Source organism: Dama dama, chromosome 20 (assembly GCF_033118175.1).
Source record: "Dama dama isolate Ldn47 chromosome 20, ASM3311817v1, whole genome shotgun sequence".
NCBI classification, from domain to species: Eukaryota; Metazoa; Chordata; class Mammalia; order Artiodactyla; family Cervidae; genus Dama; species Dama dama.
Genome location: NC_083700.1, coordinates 55078774 through 55101075, shown reverse-complemented (window position 1 = coordinate 55101075; position 22302 = coordinate 55078774). Strand labels below are relative to the sequence as shown.

General features: G+C 38.0%; 1 long non-coding RNA gene across 2 annotated transcripts in view; it reads right to left on the bottom strand.

The window, feature by feature from the left end:
• LOC133040245 (uncharacterized) overlaps window positions 1-21663 on the bottom strand; it is a 118885-nt gene extending 97222 nt beyond the window's left edge. For both annotated transcript variants that reach the window (XR_009688928.1, XR_009688929.1), the window contains exons 1-2: window positions 21353-21663; window positions 19454-19605 (exon numbers count right to left, since the gene is read on the bottom strand). This is a non-coding gene — a long non-coding RNA (uncharacterized LOC133040245). The remainder of the gene's footprint in view (window positions 1-19453; window positions 19606-21352) is intronic.
• Between the last annotated feature and the right edge of the window lie 639 nt (window positions 21664-22302).

Here is a 22302-nt window from a genome sequence, read left to right as displayed (position 1 = left end):
GCACCCCCCCCCCCCCCCCCACTATGAAAGTCTCCCTGGTACCCTCACCTGCTTTATTTCTTTTGGGTCTCTCCTCTAAGGGCAGCTCAAGAGAGGAAGTCATACCGCCCATGTTAAAAGCAGAGACCAAGGTGAAAAGAAAGGATTTGCAGATACAACGTAACAAATGTACTGCTTCATAAAGATGCTTTTTCACACAAAAGTCTGGCAGAGCTCAGGCACAGAAGGTAATACAGAGTTCTACCAGGCTGGGCTGGAAGCTCTCAAAGCATACTGGATGATTCCCCACACACTTTTCCCCAACTGGGCATGCGTTTTGGCAGTCGGTCCTCTGCTTAGGTTCTGCCATTTGATTTTCAGGAACTTGCTAGAGTATACAAAAGTTAGGAAAAAAAAAAAAAAAAAAACCACAGTTTTTAAGTTCCATATGCTTAAGGAGAGTCTTCACCTGTGACCAGCCTCATTCCAAAGAGACCTATTTGAAAGTTTGAACAAAATCTCTGCCGAGTCAGAGAGAAAAGGGCCTCGTTCCCTTCTCATTAGTCACTTGGTAAAAGATTAATCCTAATGATCTCCTTTCTACAGGCAGGCACACCCAGGCTTTGCATTACATACCTACGGTTTCTCAATATTTAGGCCCAAATGTGTACACTCTGATGCTGATAGATACCGTCTTTCCAGAAACCATTAACCACAGTATTCACTGTAATCACTCAGTGAGGTTAAGGAATGGGGCCCAGTAGGGGGTTGTTCCGAGTTACTGGGGAAGCAGTGATTCAAAGCAAAGTAAAAGATCACATAGATGGAACTTAATGCTTCTAGAAGCAGAACGAGAACAGAAGAACCCAGTTCCCTGTTTTTCTGTTTTGTCTGTGCTACCCTGCCTTTCCCTCCCTCTGTGTCTTTGTTAAGTCAGTTTTCAGCAGATAGTGCTGCTAGCTTAATTGATTTCATCAGGTAGTGGTAGTCACTGTGAGGGAATTTGAAGTTTTATACTCAAGAAATCAGTGTGGAGACAGAACATCCTGATAGGTTTGCCAGACCCTGGGAACACAGTCACATAAGGACAGGTCTACGTTCACCCAGGCGAGTGCTACAGTTCACTACCCTTGCACACAGCATACCTCCATGCTAGCCCACCCTCTGCTGGGTAACTGGTAGGGAGGCCCGTTGCTGTGACAGTCATTCAAGGAGTTAGGAGTTGATGCCTAGCAATCCTTATTCTAATATGGTTCTGAAATGAAATTCCATTTACATTCCATGACTACTTTGCTTTATGGAAAGATTTTATTTTTTAATCTTATTTTTCTCACCTATTTCTTGGGACTTTCATGACTCTTGAGATTTAGAAGACAAAAAGGTTGAAAAACAAAAAACTGACACAGCATTGAGATAAAGCAAAAAGGGCATGTGAAGCAGAGAGAAAATAAATCCAGTCAGTGGCAGTATTCAATCTGAATTTGAATTTAAAAATAGATGTTAATTTGATTGAGTCGTGTATCAGTATATGGCGATGTACATAGTACAATGCTAGGGGATGTTGACCTAACAAGCAGATCATAAGACATTCTCTCACCTGGAAAGGCTGACAGTTTAATGAGAAACAGATCAATAATATTTGCTGCCATTGCTTTTGTCATTTGTGCCACTCTTTGAGTGAAACTCAAACAGGCTGTGTCACTTTTAATCTTCCCCACACTAAGTGTTTAAGTACTATTAGTGTTCCCTTTTTGTAGAAAAGGAATCTGAGGCTGAGAAAAATTAAGTCATTTTTCCTAAGAGCACATAGCCAATAAAGAAGCAATCCAGGAATCAAGTTTAGATCTTCTAAATTCAGTAATCATGATCTTTAGCATTATGATTTAGTGGCTGTCAAAGGGTAGGATGAATAATTCCAGTAAACTGGGGTGGGGGGGAAGCCTAAAAAAGAGGTAGGAAAAAGTTCTTTGGGAGGACAGAATAAGGAATAATTAATTTTAAATTGTTTAACTAGGAACTTTGGGCCTCCCTGGTAGCTCAGACAGTAAAGAATCCAACTGCAGCACTGGGACAACCCAGAGGGATGGGAAGGGAAGGGAGGTGGGAGGGGGGTTTGGGACTGGGAGACACATGAACACCTGTGGCTGATTCATGTCAATGTATAGCAAAAACCACCACAATACTATAAAGTAATTAGCCTCCAATTAAAAAAAAAGAATCTACCTGCATTGCGGGAGACCTGGGTTTGATACCTGGGCTGGGAAGATCCCCTGGAGAAGGGATAGGCTACCCACTCCAGTATTCTGGCTTGAAAAATCCCATGCAGAGGAGCCTGGTGGGCTACAGTCCATTGGGTTGCAAAGAGTCAGACACGACTAAGCACACAGCACGGGAACTTCAGCATTGCTTGTTGATCCATAAATGTTTCAGTGACTTCAAGAGAGTTTTGAATCCCAGCTTAAAGTGTTTGGTGGTTGTTTCAGGAACTGAGTTGCCCTCTCACCTGACTCAGGGTAGAAGCCTGAAGCTCTGTGAACTTGATCCCCAGCACACTTTGTTTTGTGAGAAGTAGCAGAGCAATAGATGTGCAGCAGCACCTGAGGTGAATAACCTGTAAAATCAAAGCATGGGAACCAACAGAATATGATGCTGAGACCACAAGAACTTGCAGAAGCAGCAGAGCAGTCAGCTGAATGCACTTAGCTTTCTCTTCTCCAGAAGAAGGTAAAGTCAGTGAGATCTGGGACACTCTTTACCTTGTATACTGTTACAATGTCAGCAACTAAAATAGTGTTCTATAAATGTTATCAAATAAGTCAACGAGTTTAAACAACTTCAGTGGACTGGGAAAGAGCTGGCTGTCATCATAGTTTTTACCATTACCACCATTCTCCTTCTCTTTGACTCAACATTCCATCATGTATCTCCGACCTTCCTCTGAACTTCTTTATGTTTGATTCGAAGTACATCCTTCATCAAGATAAACTCAGCTATTGTTTCATAAGAATATTTTATTTTATCCCCACTTTTAATAATAATTAAGTAAGCATATGTAATTGAATTTGGGTCCATATTTGATGCTTGACTGCTGACTCCTTTCAAGCTCCACCACTTGCACCTCTCTCTCTGCTGCACATCTGGGAAAGCTAATAAATAAGAAAGCCTGGGTGCTCCTTCTTTTGGAGCCAACAGCAAGCTCACACAGTGCAAATGTGAACAGGAAGCTCAAACCATGCAAATGTGATGCAAGCGAGAGGACCCTGATGCCATATCCAGTCCATAACCACCATGAACCCTAAGCCATTTACTGCTCTTTGCTCTCAAGCCATGTTTGGACCCTCGTGGGAACCTGCCCTGCATTCTCCAGAATGCCTCATTATGAGACTAATAAAGCTGCCCATATCCTCCTAGTGTCTGTGCAGCACTCATTTCAACATCTGAACTAAATTTGGGGTTGGGGTGGATCCAGTCTCTCTTTGAGGAGTCACACAATAATCAGTGCAGTAAGCAAGGTATCTAGGCAATAACTTTGCCATCAAAGGTTATTTCTTTTCTTGATAAATGGCACTGCTGCCTGCTGACTAGCATGTTCTTTTAGTTGTGGAGCTGCTTGCTGGCAAGCTTGCACTTTGAACTGTGCTTCTTTGTACTGTGTGTGCCGAGTCCTCCTGAACCTAATTTGAAAGTTTTGATAATTAGTATTTAAGGGCAATCATATTGGATTGGGGTCCTCTGGAGAGTGGCCTAGGGTTGGGTGCTTAACACAGGCCTATTTGAATGTCTCAGATTGAATTGTCTGTCTTGACATCAGTATGAGTCTTGACTGATGCTAAGATAAAGGGAATGACTCTCACCTTGTGGTTTTGGGGTTTGTTTCTTAACCAAGTATTGGTTTACATTCTACAGAGCTCTCAGGGGAAAGACCGATGCCTTGTGGAGTACACAGACCTATTGGGTGATCACTCATAAGAATATTCACCCTGTGGCATTTGAGGTTCATGCTTTGAAAATCAGATGTCTCACTGAGACCCGAAAAAATTCCTTTGCCACTGCTGTGTCTCAGTCACCAAAAAGATATCCTGATATTGAGGGTTATAAGGATAACACCTATGACAACCCTGTGGCACAGCCAAGTGGTTAATTCAACCGTTACCATGAGGGAAAACCCGAGCCCTGATGGTGCTAGTATTATTATATATATACTCTAGAGGTTATATAATAGCCACAAAAAACAAATAAATACATTTTTATAAGACTGGATATATGGTAAGGAAACAAAAAACTGACACAGAGTTCCATATGTTGACCTAATTGGAATTTCAATTTTACTGAAAGAAATTATACAACAAAAAGAGAGTGTAATTGGTTTTGGTACCTCTATAGTAAAGGTTCTGAATTAACTTTGACATCTAGTGATATATATCAATTGGCAAACTTTCATGGCTTAAGTCACTGCTGGGACTCAAATTACAGTTATACATGGATATTCCACTAAATTTAAACATAACACTACCTTCAATCTTAGGGGATTTATTGAACATAAAATAGAATACTCACTGGTATAACACAGATTAAACATTGGAACTATTGCTGTGCTTAAATCTCTCAGAGCCATATTACTCATTGCCCTAAACTATCCCATAATGGACACAAATACTCTAACCCAATGATAATAAACTAAAATTAAATTAAGTCTTTGGTACTTTCAATTGGCTTGACAAAAAGACCTGAAGGATATCCTCACCTTCCCATCCTTGATTTAAAATAGTTTAAACACTCAATAAAAATTAAAATAAAGCTTTCAAGGGTTGAAACCTATTATACAAGTCCTATTTAGAGAAAGAGCATTTATTACCACTGGATTTTTCTATTTAAAAATCCAATTTAGTTTGTTTTTAACCTGGAAAGAATAAATAGCACCTAGGATGGATTACTGCAGTTTAATACTGTGAAAAGTGGAAGTGAAGTCGCCCAGTCGTGTTCAACTCTTTGCAACCCCATGGACTATAGCCTACCAGGTTCCTCCGTCCATGGGATTCTCCAGGCAAGAATACTGGAGTGGGTTGCCATTTCCTTCTCCAGGGGATCTTCCCAAGCCAGGGATTGAACCCGGGTCTCCTAAATTGTAGGCAGACGCTTTGCCATCTGAGCCACCAGGGAAGTTGTAATACTGTAGTTCTCATATTCAATATTATTTAAATTACTGACCCCATACAATCAGCAACTGATAAGTCCTTTTCAGTCCTAGATTTGGCTAGATCTATCCTGTGCCTGTTTCAACAGACTCTCAGTCACAGGTTGCCTTCACCTTCAAAGGGACATAATACAACTTTACCTGGCTATGTAGGCACCCTCCCTTGGTGGAGACAGAAAGTTCAAATCAAGCAAACTGGGATCATTCAAGGAAATCCACACCTCAGCCTCTAACTACATAACCATCATTAAGAGAGTTACCTTTCCCTCCTCCTTCAAGTCATTTTCAGAATGGCTTCTGAGTCTGCTTTTTCCATATAGCCTCATTCTATGATTAACAAAGCTTTTCGTACTTACACCTTTTGGTGTAAGTATGAGCATAAGTCATGATATCTGAGCTAAGTTGTGTGGGGAGAGCTCATCCATATCTATGTAGTGATTACAACACCATACAGTTCTAGTTGATAACTGCTTGGTTTCAACATACTGAAAGCATTGCTTCATATCTTTTGACATTTAGTGTTGCTATTGATAATTCTATCATTATAGTTTTATTATAAACTTTAAAAAAAATTGGTGTTCTTAAATTTCTCTATGGTCCAAGCATGGATTGAATTATATTTATCATGTCTGAGACTACTAGTACTTCCTGAATCTGACAAATCATATTCACATCAATTTTGGAAGAATTTCTCAATTATCATTTCATATTTTATTTTATTATATTTCTCCATTCCCCCTGTTCTTTTCTTCTGAACTCATTTGGAATACATGTTTGACTTTTTGTATTTGATCCTCTATGTCTGTTAAACTCTCCACCATATTACCTTTCTCTATCTTTCTATGCTGCACTAATTTCCAGAGATCTGTATTCCTATTTCCTAATTCTCTCTTTAGCTTGATCTAATCTTTTGTTTAAATAGACCATTAGTTTTATATTTTCAATGATTATATTTAATTTTTTAAAATGTTATTTTTCCTTTCTTAACATAGCAACCTAGTCTTCTTATAGTATTGTATTCTTTTATCATATTCTAATTGCCTTTTAAAAATCTAGTTATTTTAAACCCAGTAATTTTATAGTATCTAAATTTATGTGAGAGTAGAATGTATAATCCTGTTTCCTATATGTGATCACTCTTGTTTATGATTAATTATTTTCTAACATGAAATTTTTAGTAAAGTCTAAGTTGTGAGCTCATTTTGAATAGAAATTTATCTATCAGAACCATATTTAGCACATTTCAGATCTATTCCTCCATAAATGTTTTTGTGTTTGCTTGTACACAGCATCCCAGACCCGGTCTATGACATAAATTTCTTATTGTGAGGGGATCCTTGCTCACATTGATAGTATAAATTTTAAAGTGCCCCCACTTGAAGAAAGCATTAGGTTAAAAATCTAAAGTATGCACTTTTTTTCTTATTAGAGTTTATATTTACCTAGAAAAGCATATTTATCATTTTCTTATGTAAGAGGGAAGGATTTTAAAATCTATGCTGTCTGGTTCCAGATTTATAAATGAGATCTGAGTTTTGACTCTCTCCCTTGTTAGGACTTCTAGGTATTTCCGTTGGTTGCTGAGACTAGTACCCTTTCCTACCAGCATTGAAGTATCAGCTCCAGCTCACTGCACTGCTGGTCAATTTACTATCTATTTTTGAACCATGGGGTTTCCCCTGTCTTTCTTGTGATCTGGCCTATGCATTAAAAATGTGTGAAATATATTTTTCTAAAATTTATAGATATTCCATTGTTGGGAGAGTGTTCAAGCTATCTAGCCTGTCATTGCTTAGAAATGAAAGTTGTCAAAAAAGTATTTCCCACTTTGTGCTATAGTGTGTACCTAGTGTGCTTTGAAAACCGGACAGCACTAGAATGTGGAATATATAAAATTTCAAAGCTGTCTGGGTGCATTTGCACTCATATATAAAAGAGTGATATTTCTATGGATTAGTCTAGACCCTTTATGTCACAAAATTCTCTGATGCAAGATAGAGAATAGCGATATTGGTATATGTGTACAGTTGTCCAAAAATGCATATTTATTTGTGTACAAAAATGGATAGATATATGGGCAGATATTTCACTTTGGAAACTGCTGCTCTTCAGTTTCTGATTCTCTTATCTAGTTGTGTTTCTTAATTACTTCTCCTGAGGAGTGGCATTCACCATAGTTTCCAAAGCGGTTTGGAATCAGAGTTGGTGGTATTTTTCTGGCACAACCCCAGTTCAGTGGAATCTAATCATTCCAGCCCTAACCACTGTACCCTTATGTTTTGTGTGCTACTAATTAGACTAAGGATCCAGTGCTCCATAATGACCACTGAGCACCTGAATTAATGCTTTTCCTCATGTGCCTAAGTTCTTTAATTGACTTCTTTCTGAGTTTCTGCCCATTGTCTTAAAAATTCCTGTTCTGAGATAGCTTAGCCCTGAATCTGAATCTGCTCTACTGTTTTGTTTCACAGAACATCTGCCCCAATTGCAAGTATTATGACAGAGGCACTGCAACCATCACTAAACCTCTTGAAGTATTCTCACAAGTATAGACCATCTTGTATTCTCTACCTCCATGAGTTGTCCATTGGCCTGGGGCCCTGGACCTTGACTTGGGAAGCCTGATATGTCATATTTCCTAAGTTAACTATGCTAGCCATGTTCTTTAGACACCATGCCTTGAATATCTTTTCCCTGTTCATGAAAGGTATCATAAATTCTTACAACCAAGTTTTCAGATAAGTTATTTCAACTATTTGATGTCATTATCAACTATTTGCATATATAAATATATTTATATATATCCACTTCATTTTATAAACAAAATACATAAATAAAAAATGAGTTGCCAAAATATTCACCTTGGTTAATAATTTTTATATTTATTTGCAAGTTTGCCTTATGTGTTAGTCCTTAAAATAGAGATGACCTCCTTTATCTCTGAATTTTTATTTTTATAATATAATAGATCATACTTTCCATGATGAGTCTTACTGTGAGCATTTAATTCTTATTTTCACCAACAAACTTAAAGCAACTACACTGCTACAATAAAAATTGGCCACTTTAAATGTGCAACCCCAAAACATAGATATTCTCAATATGCTAGTAATAGGATAAAAGCCTTTCTTTCAGTCTTCTGTGAGTGTGGTGCAAGGTGAGAAAAAAGAACTCATAAAACTGGTGGGTGAGGGAATAGGGCCAATTAGAATGAGGATGTTAAAGAGAATGAGGGATGAGTTGTGAGAGATCAAGGGAATGAGGACAAAACTGGAAGGAAAGGAATAGCTGCTGTTCAAAGAAAGGGAAGAGATGGTCTGCAAAGAAAGCCCTAAATGGATTGGGAAACATTTGCAATTACCGGGACAAAGTAACTGGGCAAACACTTCTAAAATGGTAGAGAAGAACAAAAGCTCTGCTGCAGAGAATGAGGGCCCTTTTGGGCGAGGGATGGGGAACTACTTGGACATAGAATTTGGTGGAGTCTTCTGGCAGACGTTTATTCAACTGAATCTTGTAAAATTTATTTCTGGAATTTAGAATTGGAAAGTTGGATGTAACAGAATATTTAAGTAAAAAAAAAAAAGAAACTATGTAAAATATACCAATAACAAAATTACGAAGTCAAGAGTTATATAACTTTTAAAACATTTATCTTATTTGTTCCTCAGGAAATGATTATAATTCCATCCATAACCACAAGAAAGATTAATTTGAAATTTAAAAAACCTTCACATGCTCAAATTATTCTTAATAATATGGAGATAGAATGTGTTTTGTGGGAGTCAGAAATAAAAATAAAGCATATAAAAGTATGCCACGAAGTAGAAAACCAGCTGAGGTCTATTCCTTTTTTAAGTCTTAATATCTACTAACCAGCCCACATGAAAGAAACATGTATCTTAACATATTTGTCATAGTCAAACACATTAGTCATATTCAATTCATTTTAAAATATCACCGTCTATATACTTTATAAGTGTAATTTAGAAAAACTTTGCTAATTTTCACTTCCCTAATCTTCAAACCCCAATTCTCACAAAGAACCCCGCAGTCTCACTTCACTTCTCAGCAAAGATTTAATAGCTGAGAGCTCTATCATCTTCTCCTATTACTAAGACTTCATTATTTTTACATGCCACACTACAGGACACTTACTAATATACTATTAAGTATTATCATAAATAATTAAAATGCAACTGCACTTGACAAAATGAAAGAACAAAGTGTATTCTGTGTTGCAGTCAAATCGTGTGTATGTTGGCGAGAGTGAACTAAGCACATATTTTAAAAATAGAAAATCAATTACTAAGAGCAACCTCAGTCGGACTGCAGTGGGCCTCCCTCTCATTAGTGTGAGTTAGTGAGGTCTTTTTCTGGCTCCTACCTGCCAATTAGATCATATAGTCATTATATCATTATCACTGTTAAATTGTGAGAAAAAAAAAAAAAAATTAAGTACCAATAGAGCTTTGTCTTTGTGCCAGCCCAGTCCACATAACCACGCTTTTCATTCCGAGTTGATTTGGTGGATCCAGTGTTTTCCCACTCCCTCCCTTGCCCCACACAGTAAGGATTTACTGTCCTATTAATTGGTCAACATGTATTTAGAAGCACGTACCATGTGGTCAGCACTATATGGGCAATGTTCAAGATATATCAGAGTCATGTTCTTTGCCTTCAAGCAGTTTTCAATATGATTTGGGAAACAAAATTATACCACAGAAGAAAAAAAAGAGAGACTGTATATAATGAAGTTTTAAATTGTGTAGGTCACTTCTGAAGCTGCATATTAGATGACGCCAAATTCAGAAAAACTTCTCAGGTTCTATGAGCCTGGATTAAGTGTTGGTCATATGCGTTCTGCGGGTATCCTGCATTTACCCTGTAAAAAATTGCCCATTTACATAGCATTAATGGAATCCATGTATGGTAACTTAACTTCTCTCTGGAATGATGCTCCTCTTCAGGAGAGGAGCTAAATCTTTGTTCAGAGCACTGCTTTCCCTCCCATGGAGTGCAGGGCACAGAAAATATTCAGCAGCATTGTACCAGGTGAGGCTACAGATTATCAGACTCTGAGCCACAGAGGGCCTTGTACATGGCCATGTTTCAGAGTTTGACCTTCAGCCCCTAAACAATGGAAAGGCCAATGAAGGCTTCGTAGCAGGCAAAATGGCATGAGTAGATTCAAGTTTTGAAACGAACCGTCAATCCACAGTGTATTGAAGAGGAGAGAAAATGAATGCAGGGAACTCAGATAATTTGAAATAAACATTTCATTAAGTAAGGAGGGGCAGCCAAAATTAACATGTGTTTTGTGGTGTGATTTACCCAAGTTTGGGTAATAGCCAGGTTTTCTTGGCCAGTAACATGGAAGTGTGGTTATTGCTCTGTTGTTATGAATCAGCTCATTATTTCTGAAAGTAAACAACTTATATTATTATCACTTTTGATTATTTTTGATAGCCTAGAGTATATAGTGTATTAGAAGTTGGGGACAGATATTGAAGCAAATTAAAGGTAATACAGAAATATAGTGAAAAAGTTTTACTTGTTCTCTTAGCAGGTGGCTCTGCTGAGATATTCCAAATGGAGCATTTTGTTTTCTAAATCTATTATTAGTTGCTAATCTTTGCTAGGTGTGAAGTCCAAATTGCTGCATTTCTAAATAGCTATTTGCCATCTCCTTTATTGGAAAATATGAAGTTATCCAATCAATGTTCAAGAAAATAAAATTAGTTTGAGCCTTTAGGATTCCCGTGGTAAACTGGGATTATTTTGGATTTCTAGAGATGTGACTCCGGGCTCGGAGTAGCATGAAATTTTTGTAGGTTGCAGCTAATTCCACCTGATCTTAGCAAGAACAATGGTTTTCTCCTCATGTTACTCTCTGTGTTTTAAGCCTTTCAGTGGCACTGCGTTGCTCTTTGGATCACTTCCAAGGCTTTAGTAGGGCCTGCCAAGCCCTGCATGGACTGGCTGCCTCCTACCAACTACCCCAGCTTCATTTCACACCTTTCTCTCCAGGTGTTCAGGTAAGTTCTTTAAATGTGCCCTTCTTCCTTTGGCACAGGATGTTTGACTTCTTCCTACACTCTGCCTGGAATGGTCCCGACTCCATTCCCATCCCCACCTCCAATCTAGCTGTGTAATTGATTCCTACCATTTCTTTAAACCTTAGTTCAATAATTACTTTCTCAGGCAAGCTTCTTTGAGACCCTCTCACCACTACCTCTACCCAGACTAGGTAAAACTGGCTCATTTTATGCCCACATATCACTCATAATTATCCTTCACAGAAGTTATATTTGTGCTTTTAATTAATCTATTTACATCATTATTTGATGGATGCCTCCTTCTCATCAAACTGTGATACCTGTGGGGATGATAAGTATGCTTGTTTTTGTGCAACATTATACCATCCCTAAAGTAATATAAACCCAACACATAGTAGGTGCTCAATAAATACTTTTGGATAAGTAAATAAATGAATGACTCCATAACTGTAACAATAATCTCTCCCTTAATTTTCTTTCCTTTATGTGATCGCAGCCATTTTCTGGAAACTGGATTTTTCTCTGCATTGTACTTGGGGTCACCTACTTTCTAGGTCCAGCTGTAGATGCTCCCATTGCTGTAAGTAGACTGGTAGGTGAGAGGATGGTACCCACTGTGGCAGACACTTAATTCCAGGAAGTCCTCTATAAACCCATGGGGGAAAATATTTCAGCTTCCCATTATGCTCTCTTGCAGCTGAGAAGAGACAATAAAACAAAAATAAAGAAGGGCCAAGAGGCCCAAAGAGATCTGGGGTGCACTAGACCTCTTGGCTCCTTTTCTGCCATCTAAAAGATACTCTGGACGTTATGAGCCTATATTTTATTTTTCTAGATAAAAAGGTGAGATTTAAAGGGAGTTGGCCTCAAGTAAAAAATAGCAACTGTACTAACACCATGGATAATAAGACCCTCATAAATTTACTTAAAAGTTCATCTTTCGGGCTTTTCCCAGTGAGATTTCTAGAAGCATAAATAGCGCCACTTGCTCACTTGCTTCAGTCATGTCTGACTCTTTGCAATGCTATGGACTGTAGCCTGCCAGGCTCCTCTGTCCATGGAATTCTCCAGGCAAGAATACTGGAGTGGGAAGCCATGTCCTCCTCCAGGGGATCTTCTCCATCTAGGGATCAAACTCACATCTTTTTATATCTCCTACATTGGTAGGCAGGTTCTTTACCACTAGCTCCACCTGGGAAGCCCATAAATCGCATGGCTGTTCCTCAAAATTCAGGAGAAATACGCTTTGTTTCCCTCCTTTCCTGTAAGTGTATATGTGAGACTCCTAACATACTCAGAGAGAGAAAATACTGAAGGGATATAACCTTATAATTTTGTGTTCCTTTTAAATTTGTTCTTACTGTCCTCTGCGTGGAAGTGGCTGCTATGTCAGTTGGGACAGGGACCTTTGGGTCAGACAGTCACTGGGAAATGGAGGTAGGGAACAGGTAATTGTGAAGCAGGGACAACTGCATGGCAACTTGCTCCACTGTTTGTTCAGTGGGCCAGAGTTCCTGCAGTTCCTCTGGTTTCTGGTTGTCACAGACACAGCTCTGGAAGCCATGGCCGTGTGGTCCCAGTGAGGGCAGAGAGGGCCTGACTCCAGCAGCATCAGCTGTAGGAATACACAGGCTCTGTCAGGAGTGGTAGCACAGAGCCAGCCAGGGGCCTACCAGGGGCTTTGTTTTTAGTCCTCTTTAAAGTTGCAATAAAATGGCAGAAAGTAGCTTTGAAGCCTCCTTTGAACAATTTTATTGTCTGTTCCCTGTGCCACAGAAGGGTAAAGTTGATAAACTGCTAAATAATCCACTTTTGTATATTTCATTTGAAAACTTTAAAATTTTAAATACTCACTTTATAGCCCTGATAAAGCATGACAGGGACTCAGCGCCTGTCTCCCTGTGCTCCTCTGGTGGGGACATGTGAGATGCTTGGTTTAATAGCACACTAAGGGACTGTCACTGGCCTGGATTCCACCCTGGTCCATGACTCACTGGTTGGAGAGAGATACTACTTCTGGGAAGCAACAGTTTCATATATTTCCAGTGAAGAGGCTGAGCCCAAGATAGAAGTGGAAGTCAATTGGAGGAATAAATCATACTTATTGGGAAAGAACCACACAGATAGAGGTGGACCCCAGACTGGGGTGGGAGGAACCCAGCAATATAATTATTTAATACTTTGAGGATAGTGATTGGGTATTATTCATCTTTGTGTTCCCAATGATTTGTGCATTCCTTGGCACATAGCAGGTACTCAATAAATATTTATTTTATGAATAAGTAAATGAATGAAAAAGCAAACTGAGTAAACCTCAAATGGAACTGCCCTCTGTATTAGTTTCCTAGAATTTATGTAAGAAAGTATCACAAATTATGACTTAACCAACAGAAATTTGTTATCTCAGTTTTGGAGGCTATAAATCTGAGATCAAAGTGTCAACAGATTCCTACTTCTTCTGAAGGCACTAGGGAAGGATCTGTCTCAGGCCTGTTTCTTAGCTTCTGGTAGTTCCTTGGTTTTTGACAGTGTAACTCCTATTTTTACATGGGATTCTCCCTGTGTGTACACATATGTCAGATTTCAAATTTCTTCTTTATCCAAGGATATCAGCCATATTGGATTAGGGACCCATCCTATGCCAGCCAGGCATTATCTTAATTTAACTAATTACATCTAAAATGACTCCTTTTCCAAATAAGGTCACATTCTAAGGTACAGAAGATGAAGACTTCAGCATATGAATTAGGCGGCACAATTCAATGCATAACACTTTCTTTCTTACACACTCAAAAGTGGAATTTTATTATAAAAATATTCAAAGAGCACTCATTTGATAAGTATTTTCCTGGATGTCAAGCGACATGGGTTCTGAAAAAATAAAAGAGAGAGGTGGGTCCTGGACTCCACTCAGCCATTGACCACTGGTGTAAATATAAACATAGGTTTCATTTGGGTAATGAGGCTGGGATATTTGATCCTCAAGTTGCTGTTTATCTTAAACTTTGTATAATTTTCTTAGCCGTTCACTTGAAGAACACCTCTTACATGGCCGCTCCTTAGAGCTCCTTTCTTATTGCTGTGCTCTCAGAATTCTATAGTAATGGAGTCCAGCAACATTTCTTTAAAGGATTCAAGAACTTTGCCTTCCTGCTTCAGAGGCCAGTGTCCTGAACTCATGAAGTCAAGAACCAAGTCTCTGTTTCTTACCACTGAATTTCAATAGCTAACATAGTACCTGGCACTCAATATTCAATAATAGTAAACAATAAATATGTGTTGAATAAATATTGAATGAATGAATGTACTTATTTCCAAATTATTCCCATAAATTTGTCAGCTATGTTCAACTTCATTTGTGTTTAAATCTTTTTTATTCGCTATTCACAGTTCTTTGTAACTACCAACTCCAATGTGACTGAGAGCTCAAAAATCTCTTATTTAATGTCCATAAATCAATGGTTGTCTATAGATACAATAATTTCAAAGTATCTAAGGGATTATATGAAAATTTAGGGGACTGTGAGCAAATTAACCTATAGGAAACATAGTCATTGTATAAAAACTGGCAGGGAATGACATTTATAAGTTTCCTTCTACGTAATTTGGTGTTAAAAATTAGCACCTCTCCATGGATGTTTCTTAATAAATCTTATAGTCTCTCTTTCTGTGTATATTTTACATTATTTTATATAATAGGAGATCCATGTATACATAAAATAAAGAGCATAGTAGAAGGTTGAGCATATAGGGAGCATTAATTTCTGTATTACCCTGATGCTTGGGCCCAATGGATCATGTAGTCACAGAAGGTATATGTGAAGAGTCAAGAATAGCACTCTATGAAAAGTAAAATTTATAAACTTTTTTTTGTTATTATTATTTAAGGCTCCAAAGAGATTTGAGCTTTTATATCATTTTCAGAGCTTTGACATTTTTTCTTTATTTTTAAGGCTTGATATTAAAGCTTGTCCAAGGAAAATGGAGGAAGAGGTATTATTTTTGCAGCTACAAAAATAGCTAAGCCAAGAGGATTCCATATTGTCTCATCAATCCCACCACTACCAACAGGACATTCAGAGGAGGATGTAACCTGCTAAGAGCAATAACAAGCAAAATTTATGAAACAACTAATTCTAAAAGTGTTTTAATAATTGAAAGGAGAATTTTAAGTTAGGGAAATGGAACCCAAGGAGTATTTCATTTCTCCTTCTATTTCCACCTATTCCAAGTAACCCCTTGCTAGTCAAACTGTAGTAACCCATTTGCCAGGAATGAGGGAACTGTTTGAAAAATCTTACAGGCTACAGAGGTGCCTTCATCCTACTGAACAGTAAATGGAACAAGACTCTTCCAATGACAACGTTAGAAAATTATATCAAGTTTAATTTTTCTCCTACATCCTGGTTTCATTTATGAGACTGTTCAGTTCTCCAGGGCTGCAGTCGAAATCAGGAAAGTCTTTCTGCCAAAGAAGAAAAGATTTCCATTTGACAGAAATACTGTTCAGAGTGATTGATTTAAAAGACTCTGAACTCATATTCAGAGTCTGAAATCCAGGAACCGCCAGCTGGGCTGGGATTCAAAATTACAAGGATGGAGTGAGTTTCTGAGTTGTGATGCATTAAGTGGTGGGGGCAATTGCTTTTCTCACCTATCTCACAAGGGATGGAGGAAGGGAAACATTTAAGAATTAAGAAAAGAAATCTTTGGACTGTTGAGTGACTGCATCTTGCTCTGCTAGAGGCAGAATCCCACTTTGCATTTAGTAGGGAAACTTTGGTGAGGAATTTAATAAATCTTTTGATAACTATTAATTGTTTGAAAGAAGAGTTGGAGGAGATAAAATAAATAATAGAAGAGGAAAACCATATAGACCAGTCACTTTACTAAGGCTGGGCCTACAAAATATAGGTGCCTGAGAACATAATAGTGCTATTTAATACAAGCAAAACATTTCCAAGGTGTGAACAAAAAAGAGTTGGTCTACTGGGAAAAAATACCCTTTGAATATTCTGCAAGAAACAGTACGCGTGAACAATGGTGCTAGGAGATTAAGACATAAAATGTTAACTTACTCTTGTAATTTCTGTACTGTGGTTTTTAAAGATGGATTTATCAGTGGTTTGTTGTTTCTTCTTGTTTTTTTTTTTTTTCTTATCCATGCCAAGCTATTTCCTTGCAAGCCATTTTGAAATAAAATATTTTTAAAAGGGACACAGTGTTAAAGGAGATGTATAAATAAGACAAGTGCTAATTACAGTGTCCAAAAAGAATGTCTTTATCCTGTGACTCGCAGCACAACTGCTTACACGGGGAGTGAGAGAGCTCCATTCCGGAGCTGCACTTTCTATCAAGTCACAGAGTGTAAATCTGGGCAATAAATGATCAGAAGGTACTGTACTGTGTAACTTGTACAATGTTCATAAAATAAATTAATGAACAAATAAATATTCTCTGATGGAAGAGCTGGCAAAAAATATATCTCACAAAAATGCCTCTGTCTTCCATTGGGGAGAATGGCACAGAAGTGACATCTCTTTGAACAGTGTGCCTGGTCTTAGATTAGCACTTGGAAAATAATCTTGGTGCCTGATCTGAGGACTGTGGCATCGGCTGAACCCCTGTGGCTGTCCAATGGGGGACCTGCCTGTGCTGAGGATGTGGGATCAAACTAGACTTTCCTTCTGGCCACAAAGCCACCGACCCACTTGAAATTCTCAGAAACCTAAGTATTGATTTGTACCCACAGACAGAAGTTCGTGGAGCTTCATTCTGAGTAGAAATAACTCTGCAAGCTAGAAAATCTGTAAAGGAAGACAACTTTCCTTAAAGATACGCTCAAAAAATGAAAATGCCAATTACTGTCCTCCGAGTTTGGGTGGGAGGGTATATACATATGCTGAGCCAGTTTTGCTGAGCTGACTTTTGCCATGGGCATATATACGATGGTTGTATACGCCAGGACACTAAGTTTAAATTCTGTGTTATGGCCCTTAAGATTCTGACTAATATGACTAATGTTTCTTATTCCTGATCATGTCCCAGCAATTCCTAATAGAAGTATTCCATTTTTTCCTTGTTCTCTGGCTCTTCCAACTTTTATTCTTATTTTCCTCTTCAAAGTTTTGTGCATACTGCTTATTCCTTGACCTTACATTCATCTTCCTCTCCAAGAATACATTCCCAGCCCATCCTGTGTGTGCATTCTAAGTTGCTTTAGTCATGTCCAACACTGTGCGACCCTACGGACTGTAGCCCAACAGACTCCTCTGTCCATGAGATTCTTCCCTAAGCAAGAATACTGTAGTGGGTTGCCATGCCCTCCTCCAGGGGATCTTTCCGATCTGGGGTTTGAACTTGAGCCTCAGATCTTCTCCACTGGCAGGCAGGTTCTTTACCAATGGCACCACCTGGGAAGTCCCTCAGTCCATCCTACAAGGCACAAATTAAACCCCCGTTTCCCAGTGAAGCTTTCCAACTGTTCCATCCCATGATGACTCCTGCATTCTTCGAGTTTTTTGGTTTTCAAACTTGACAGCACAGTGAGCAATTTTCTTGTGATTGTTTGACTTCTTTTCATACTACCTCTCAAAGTACTTCTAAGCCTCTGAGGTCAGAGACAGTCCTATACAAGGCGACTGCACTTCTGTGAATCTTTAAAGTAGGCATTTTGAAATAGTGTGACTTAAAATATTAATAACACTTTGTGCACACAATTTGAAATAATTTTTTAAAAATTAATTTATAATTTTAAAAAGTTATTAAGAATCTTACAACTTCATAGTTTTACATTTAAGACTTATGAAAGCATCTCTTTAGCTTCTAAACATTCTTATTTTGTCAGGATCATTTAAGCCATGCTTCAATTTATCTTAAATCATTTTACTATTTTGTAGTTATTTTAATTTCAATACAATTATCATTTTAAAATTACAGCCTATTAAAAGTGAATCCAGTCACTTGTCCACATTAATGCTAATAATCAGTACTAAAGAAATATGCCTCAGATAAATAACTTTGAATTAGAAGTTAGATTTGATAAGAAGATAGCAAGAAAGCCAAATAGCCACCATAATGCATTGTGAATCACTTAGAACAAAGACCTCTGTGAAATTTTGGAGAGAATGTGGTTAGCAAAAAAGCAACACCAACATTAAATACATTTTAGGATTCTCAAAAACTACAAAATAATTGGTCAAGAATGATTTTTAAGTGAAAAAAATAAATGAACCTCCCTGAGTGGTGTAGCTATAAGATCAGTACCTTTAATCTGCCCCAAAGCTATGAAGGCCAGAGATGTATGTATGAATTATGGTATGCCATCCCCCTGATTGGTATGTCTTACATTAGTTATGTAAATTCTGAAGAATCTCACACAACTCTCTTTCATTATGTTGCTCCCTACAGCATAAGCTTACCAGATAAAATATAGAGTGCCTAGTTACATTTAAATTTCAGATAAATAATAAAGAAAAAGTTGGTATAATTTTTCCCTAAAAAATGCAAGCAATTTACTTATAATAAAAATATTCATTGCCTATCTAAACTTCAACTTTAACTGAGTATCCTCTATTTTAGAAACTGGCTGATGATTTATAAGAATTAAAAGACTATTGTGTGTGTGTGAATGTACAAAAAGGCAGTTTGAAAGATACTTAATTATGAGTCATCTGATACTGCCTTTCACCACTGTGGTCCAAATGCATTTTGCACTTTTCCTTGGGTACTTATTCATATAGTCAACAAATATTCATTGAGTACCTACTAAGAGCCAGACACAGTTTGAGGCTTGGGAGACTAATAATGAACAAAAGACAAATATCCTGCTTTCATGGAGTTTACATTCAAGTGGCAGAAACAAACAAAAAGCCTAAAAATTGTGTAGTTTGTCTCTTGGTGATAAGTTATCTAAAGACAAATAAAGCAGCATGAACAAGATCGGGGGTAGGGAGTGGAGCTATCCTGAACCCATTTTAACAGATATCCAAGGAAGAAAGAGTTTGAGCCATGCAGATATCTAGGATAAGAATATATAGACAAAGAGAATCTAAAAATAACAGTATTCTTGGTGCATTCCATGAGTGGTAAGAAAACCAGTGCACCTAGAATGGAGAGAGCAAGGTGGAGAGGAAGGGAGAAGAGAAGAAAGAGATAGCAAAGGTTATTATCAGGTTATTTCTGAGTAGAACATACCTGGAATGCAAAACAATAAACTTACCTAGGGCAAGGACCATGCACTGGGGAACACGAGGAATACTGTTTGTACACAAGAGTGATCTGGCTGGGCTATTTCTCTCTGTGGAGTACAGTTCTGATTTAGCAGGAGGAAGGGCTGGGAGTTGTTCTTTAACTGTTCCACTTGGTTTCCTCCTAAAGTTGAAAGTTCAAATGATTAGAGTGGGCTTCCTACATCTAAAAGAGATGAAATTTGGTTGAAGCCACATCAGCCAGTGCATTATCTGGCTAGAATAGCTAAGAGAATTCTTGCCCCACAGTAACCGATAACCCTTGCTTCTTTAGTAGTTCCCATATTTCTGCCTGTGCGTATTGTGTGTTCAGTAGGTCAGTCATGTCTGACTCTTTGCGACCCCGTAGATTATAGTCCACTAGGCTCCTCTGTCCATGGATTTTTCCAGGCAAGAATATTGAAGTGGTTTGAGGTTTCGTACTTCAGGTTTGCTGTTTCCTTCCTGATCCAGGAATCAAACCCATGTCTCTTGCATCTCCTGCATTGGCAGGCAGATTCTTTACCACCAGCACACCTGGGAATCAGGCATATTTCTGGCTAATTCGAAATAAATTAGAAGTAAATGTTTGCTAAGGGCTTCCCAGGTAGGTAGCAGAGTGGTAAAGAATCCATGAAATGTTTACTAAGCTCAGTTCTTGAGCTCCTCAATCTTTACCTCCACTCATTGGGTTGATGCTATTTGGTAACTAGAAAAGCCTCATCATTTCAGTGAGGATGGGCGTTTCCTAATTTGCCCTGTTTTGCATGGTATCATCTGTTGATCTGTTCTCTCAAATGCGACACTGTTGCAGAGATTCTTCTAAATTTTCAACTCAAATTGCATCAAGTAATTATAAAGAATGGTCATTAGTTATACTTTCCTTCATCCTTCCTTTCTTACTATAGTGCTATCACTACAGACAATGCTGCTGTCAATAGATAATCCCACATTGTATTCCTTTGTCCTGGTATCTTCTGCTCATCACTAATAGGCATATTTTGACTGCAGAAACAAATAATAACATTTTGACCCCATCTGGAATTTATTTTGTGCATGTCTATAAAACCCAAGTCTTAAATGCCTGTAGCCAGGTAACTGTCCTTGACTTACTGGTGATCTTTTTTATTTTCCTTTCTGCCTTTGAAACACATATTCAGTCCTCCTGTTCTTTCCTGCAAATTCCAGTCTCCTAATCTTTGAGCTGGAAGACCTCCATGGTAGTCCCATAGCTTTCCTGTTGATCCACTCACTCTTATTCAGTGAAACTTCTTTCAATTTTTCCCTTCTATAGGATCCTTTCTTTTTTTTTTTTTCTTTGTATAATATGGGAGTTCAATAAATATGGATTGTGTGACTAGTTTGTACATGTCACAGTGTCTGATTTTCTTTATTTAACATTTCCTCAAGCACCATGTCCCTGCAGATACCTATTTTGATGAACTACCTCTCCAAAGCCGTTATCATTTACACATATTTGGCAAATATGCTAAAGTTACAAACAAAGAGAAGGGGTGAAGTAGAGTGATGAGAGAGTTAATTATCAGAAAATGTTCTATGAAGTGAGTGAATCAATGACCCATTCAAATTTAAATTTACATTGTGAGTCACAAAATCTCTATGCCCTCAAAGTTTCCTGGTCTGTCCCACATGAGAGATAATTAGCAGATACATTTTAAAAAGCCACCATGTCTCTAATCCACAAAGCTCTTTCTCTTTTGGTAACATTAGTAAAAGAAAAACACATTTATTTTCCTTGTTAAGCTTAAAACAACAGGCAAAGCAAGCTAAGGTTTCTTCCTGCCCTGCCCTGCCCGCTCTCTCTTTCCCTTTCAGCTGAATTACAGTCTTACTATTACTCTGAATGAAAATTAGAATGAACAGACAGTTACCTTCAAGTAGAGGGCCAGGTTGGGATTTGGGGGGCTCACAACTGTTCCCCAGTGGTTAGTCCTTTCATTTCTGGAAACAGTCTTCAGATGTATTTGTTCTTCTGCCTCATGTGGATGTTCCCCAAACCATTCTGTGGTTCTTCTCTTTACTGTGCTTTTTCCTAAATTCTACTATGGCAATCTGGGCACACATCCAACATCAGTAAATGAAAACCTCTTCATGCAGCCCAGATTCAGCACTGCATACCAGCAGTTAAAGGCTGTCTTTCCTGCCCCACATCCAAACGTTAGCATATACAATATCAATAAGCTGTGCCTTTCATCTTCTCAACACTGTGGAGGTGTTTATATTTGTGTGGGACATTTAAGCAGTTCCAGCCAATGGGCTTTTACATCGGGCTAGGCCCCAGGCAGGGAGCAGCCTCAATTGGAAACAGGAACTGAAAGTGTTCTTGGTAAAATTCTGTATCTGCCCAAATCTAGCTGTCTAACTCAATGCCTGACCTTCTTTAAAGAGGTCATCCTCAGAATTATGGGGCAGTTTGATAAGCTGGGATATACTAATTTATTGGCCATTAAAAAAAGAGGAAATTTTATTGTGGATTACTCTGCTTTCTTGAAGATTTTTTTTTTATAATTAAAAACATCTGGAAGGCATTTTAATATATCATAAACAAGAGGAAATCCAAAGCACGTGACTTCTAAGAAAATGATGCAAATTGAATTCCTTGCCAAAATTTACTGTAATCTGTTTTTCTTTTTTTCCGGGGTGGGAGTTTGAAGGTGGAGGATTCAAGAAAAGAAGGCAAATGAGAATAGCATCAAGAATTCTACAGAGAAAAGAGTTATTTCAAAATTAGTCGACTGCTATTTTTGGCCAGTGTTAGAAGACATTACACATTGACAGAGTCTCTGAGATACATTTGGTTTCTTCTTAAAAATTAGTGATT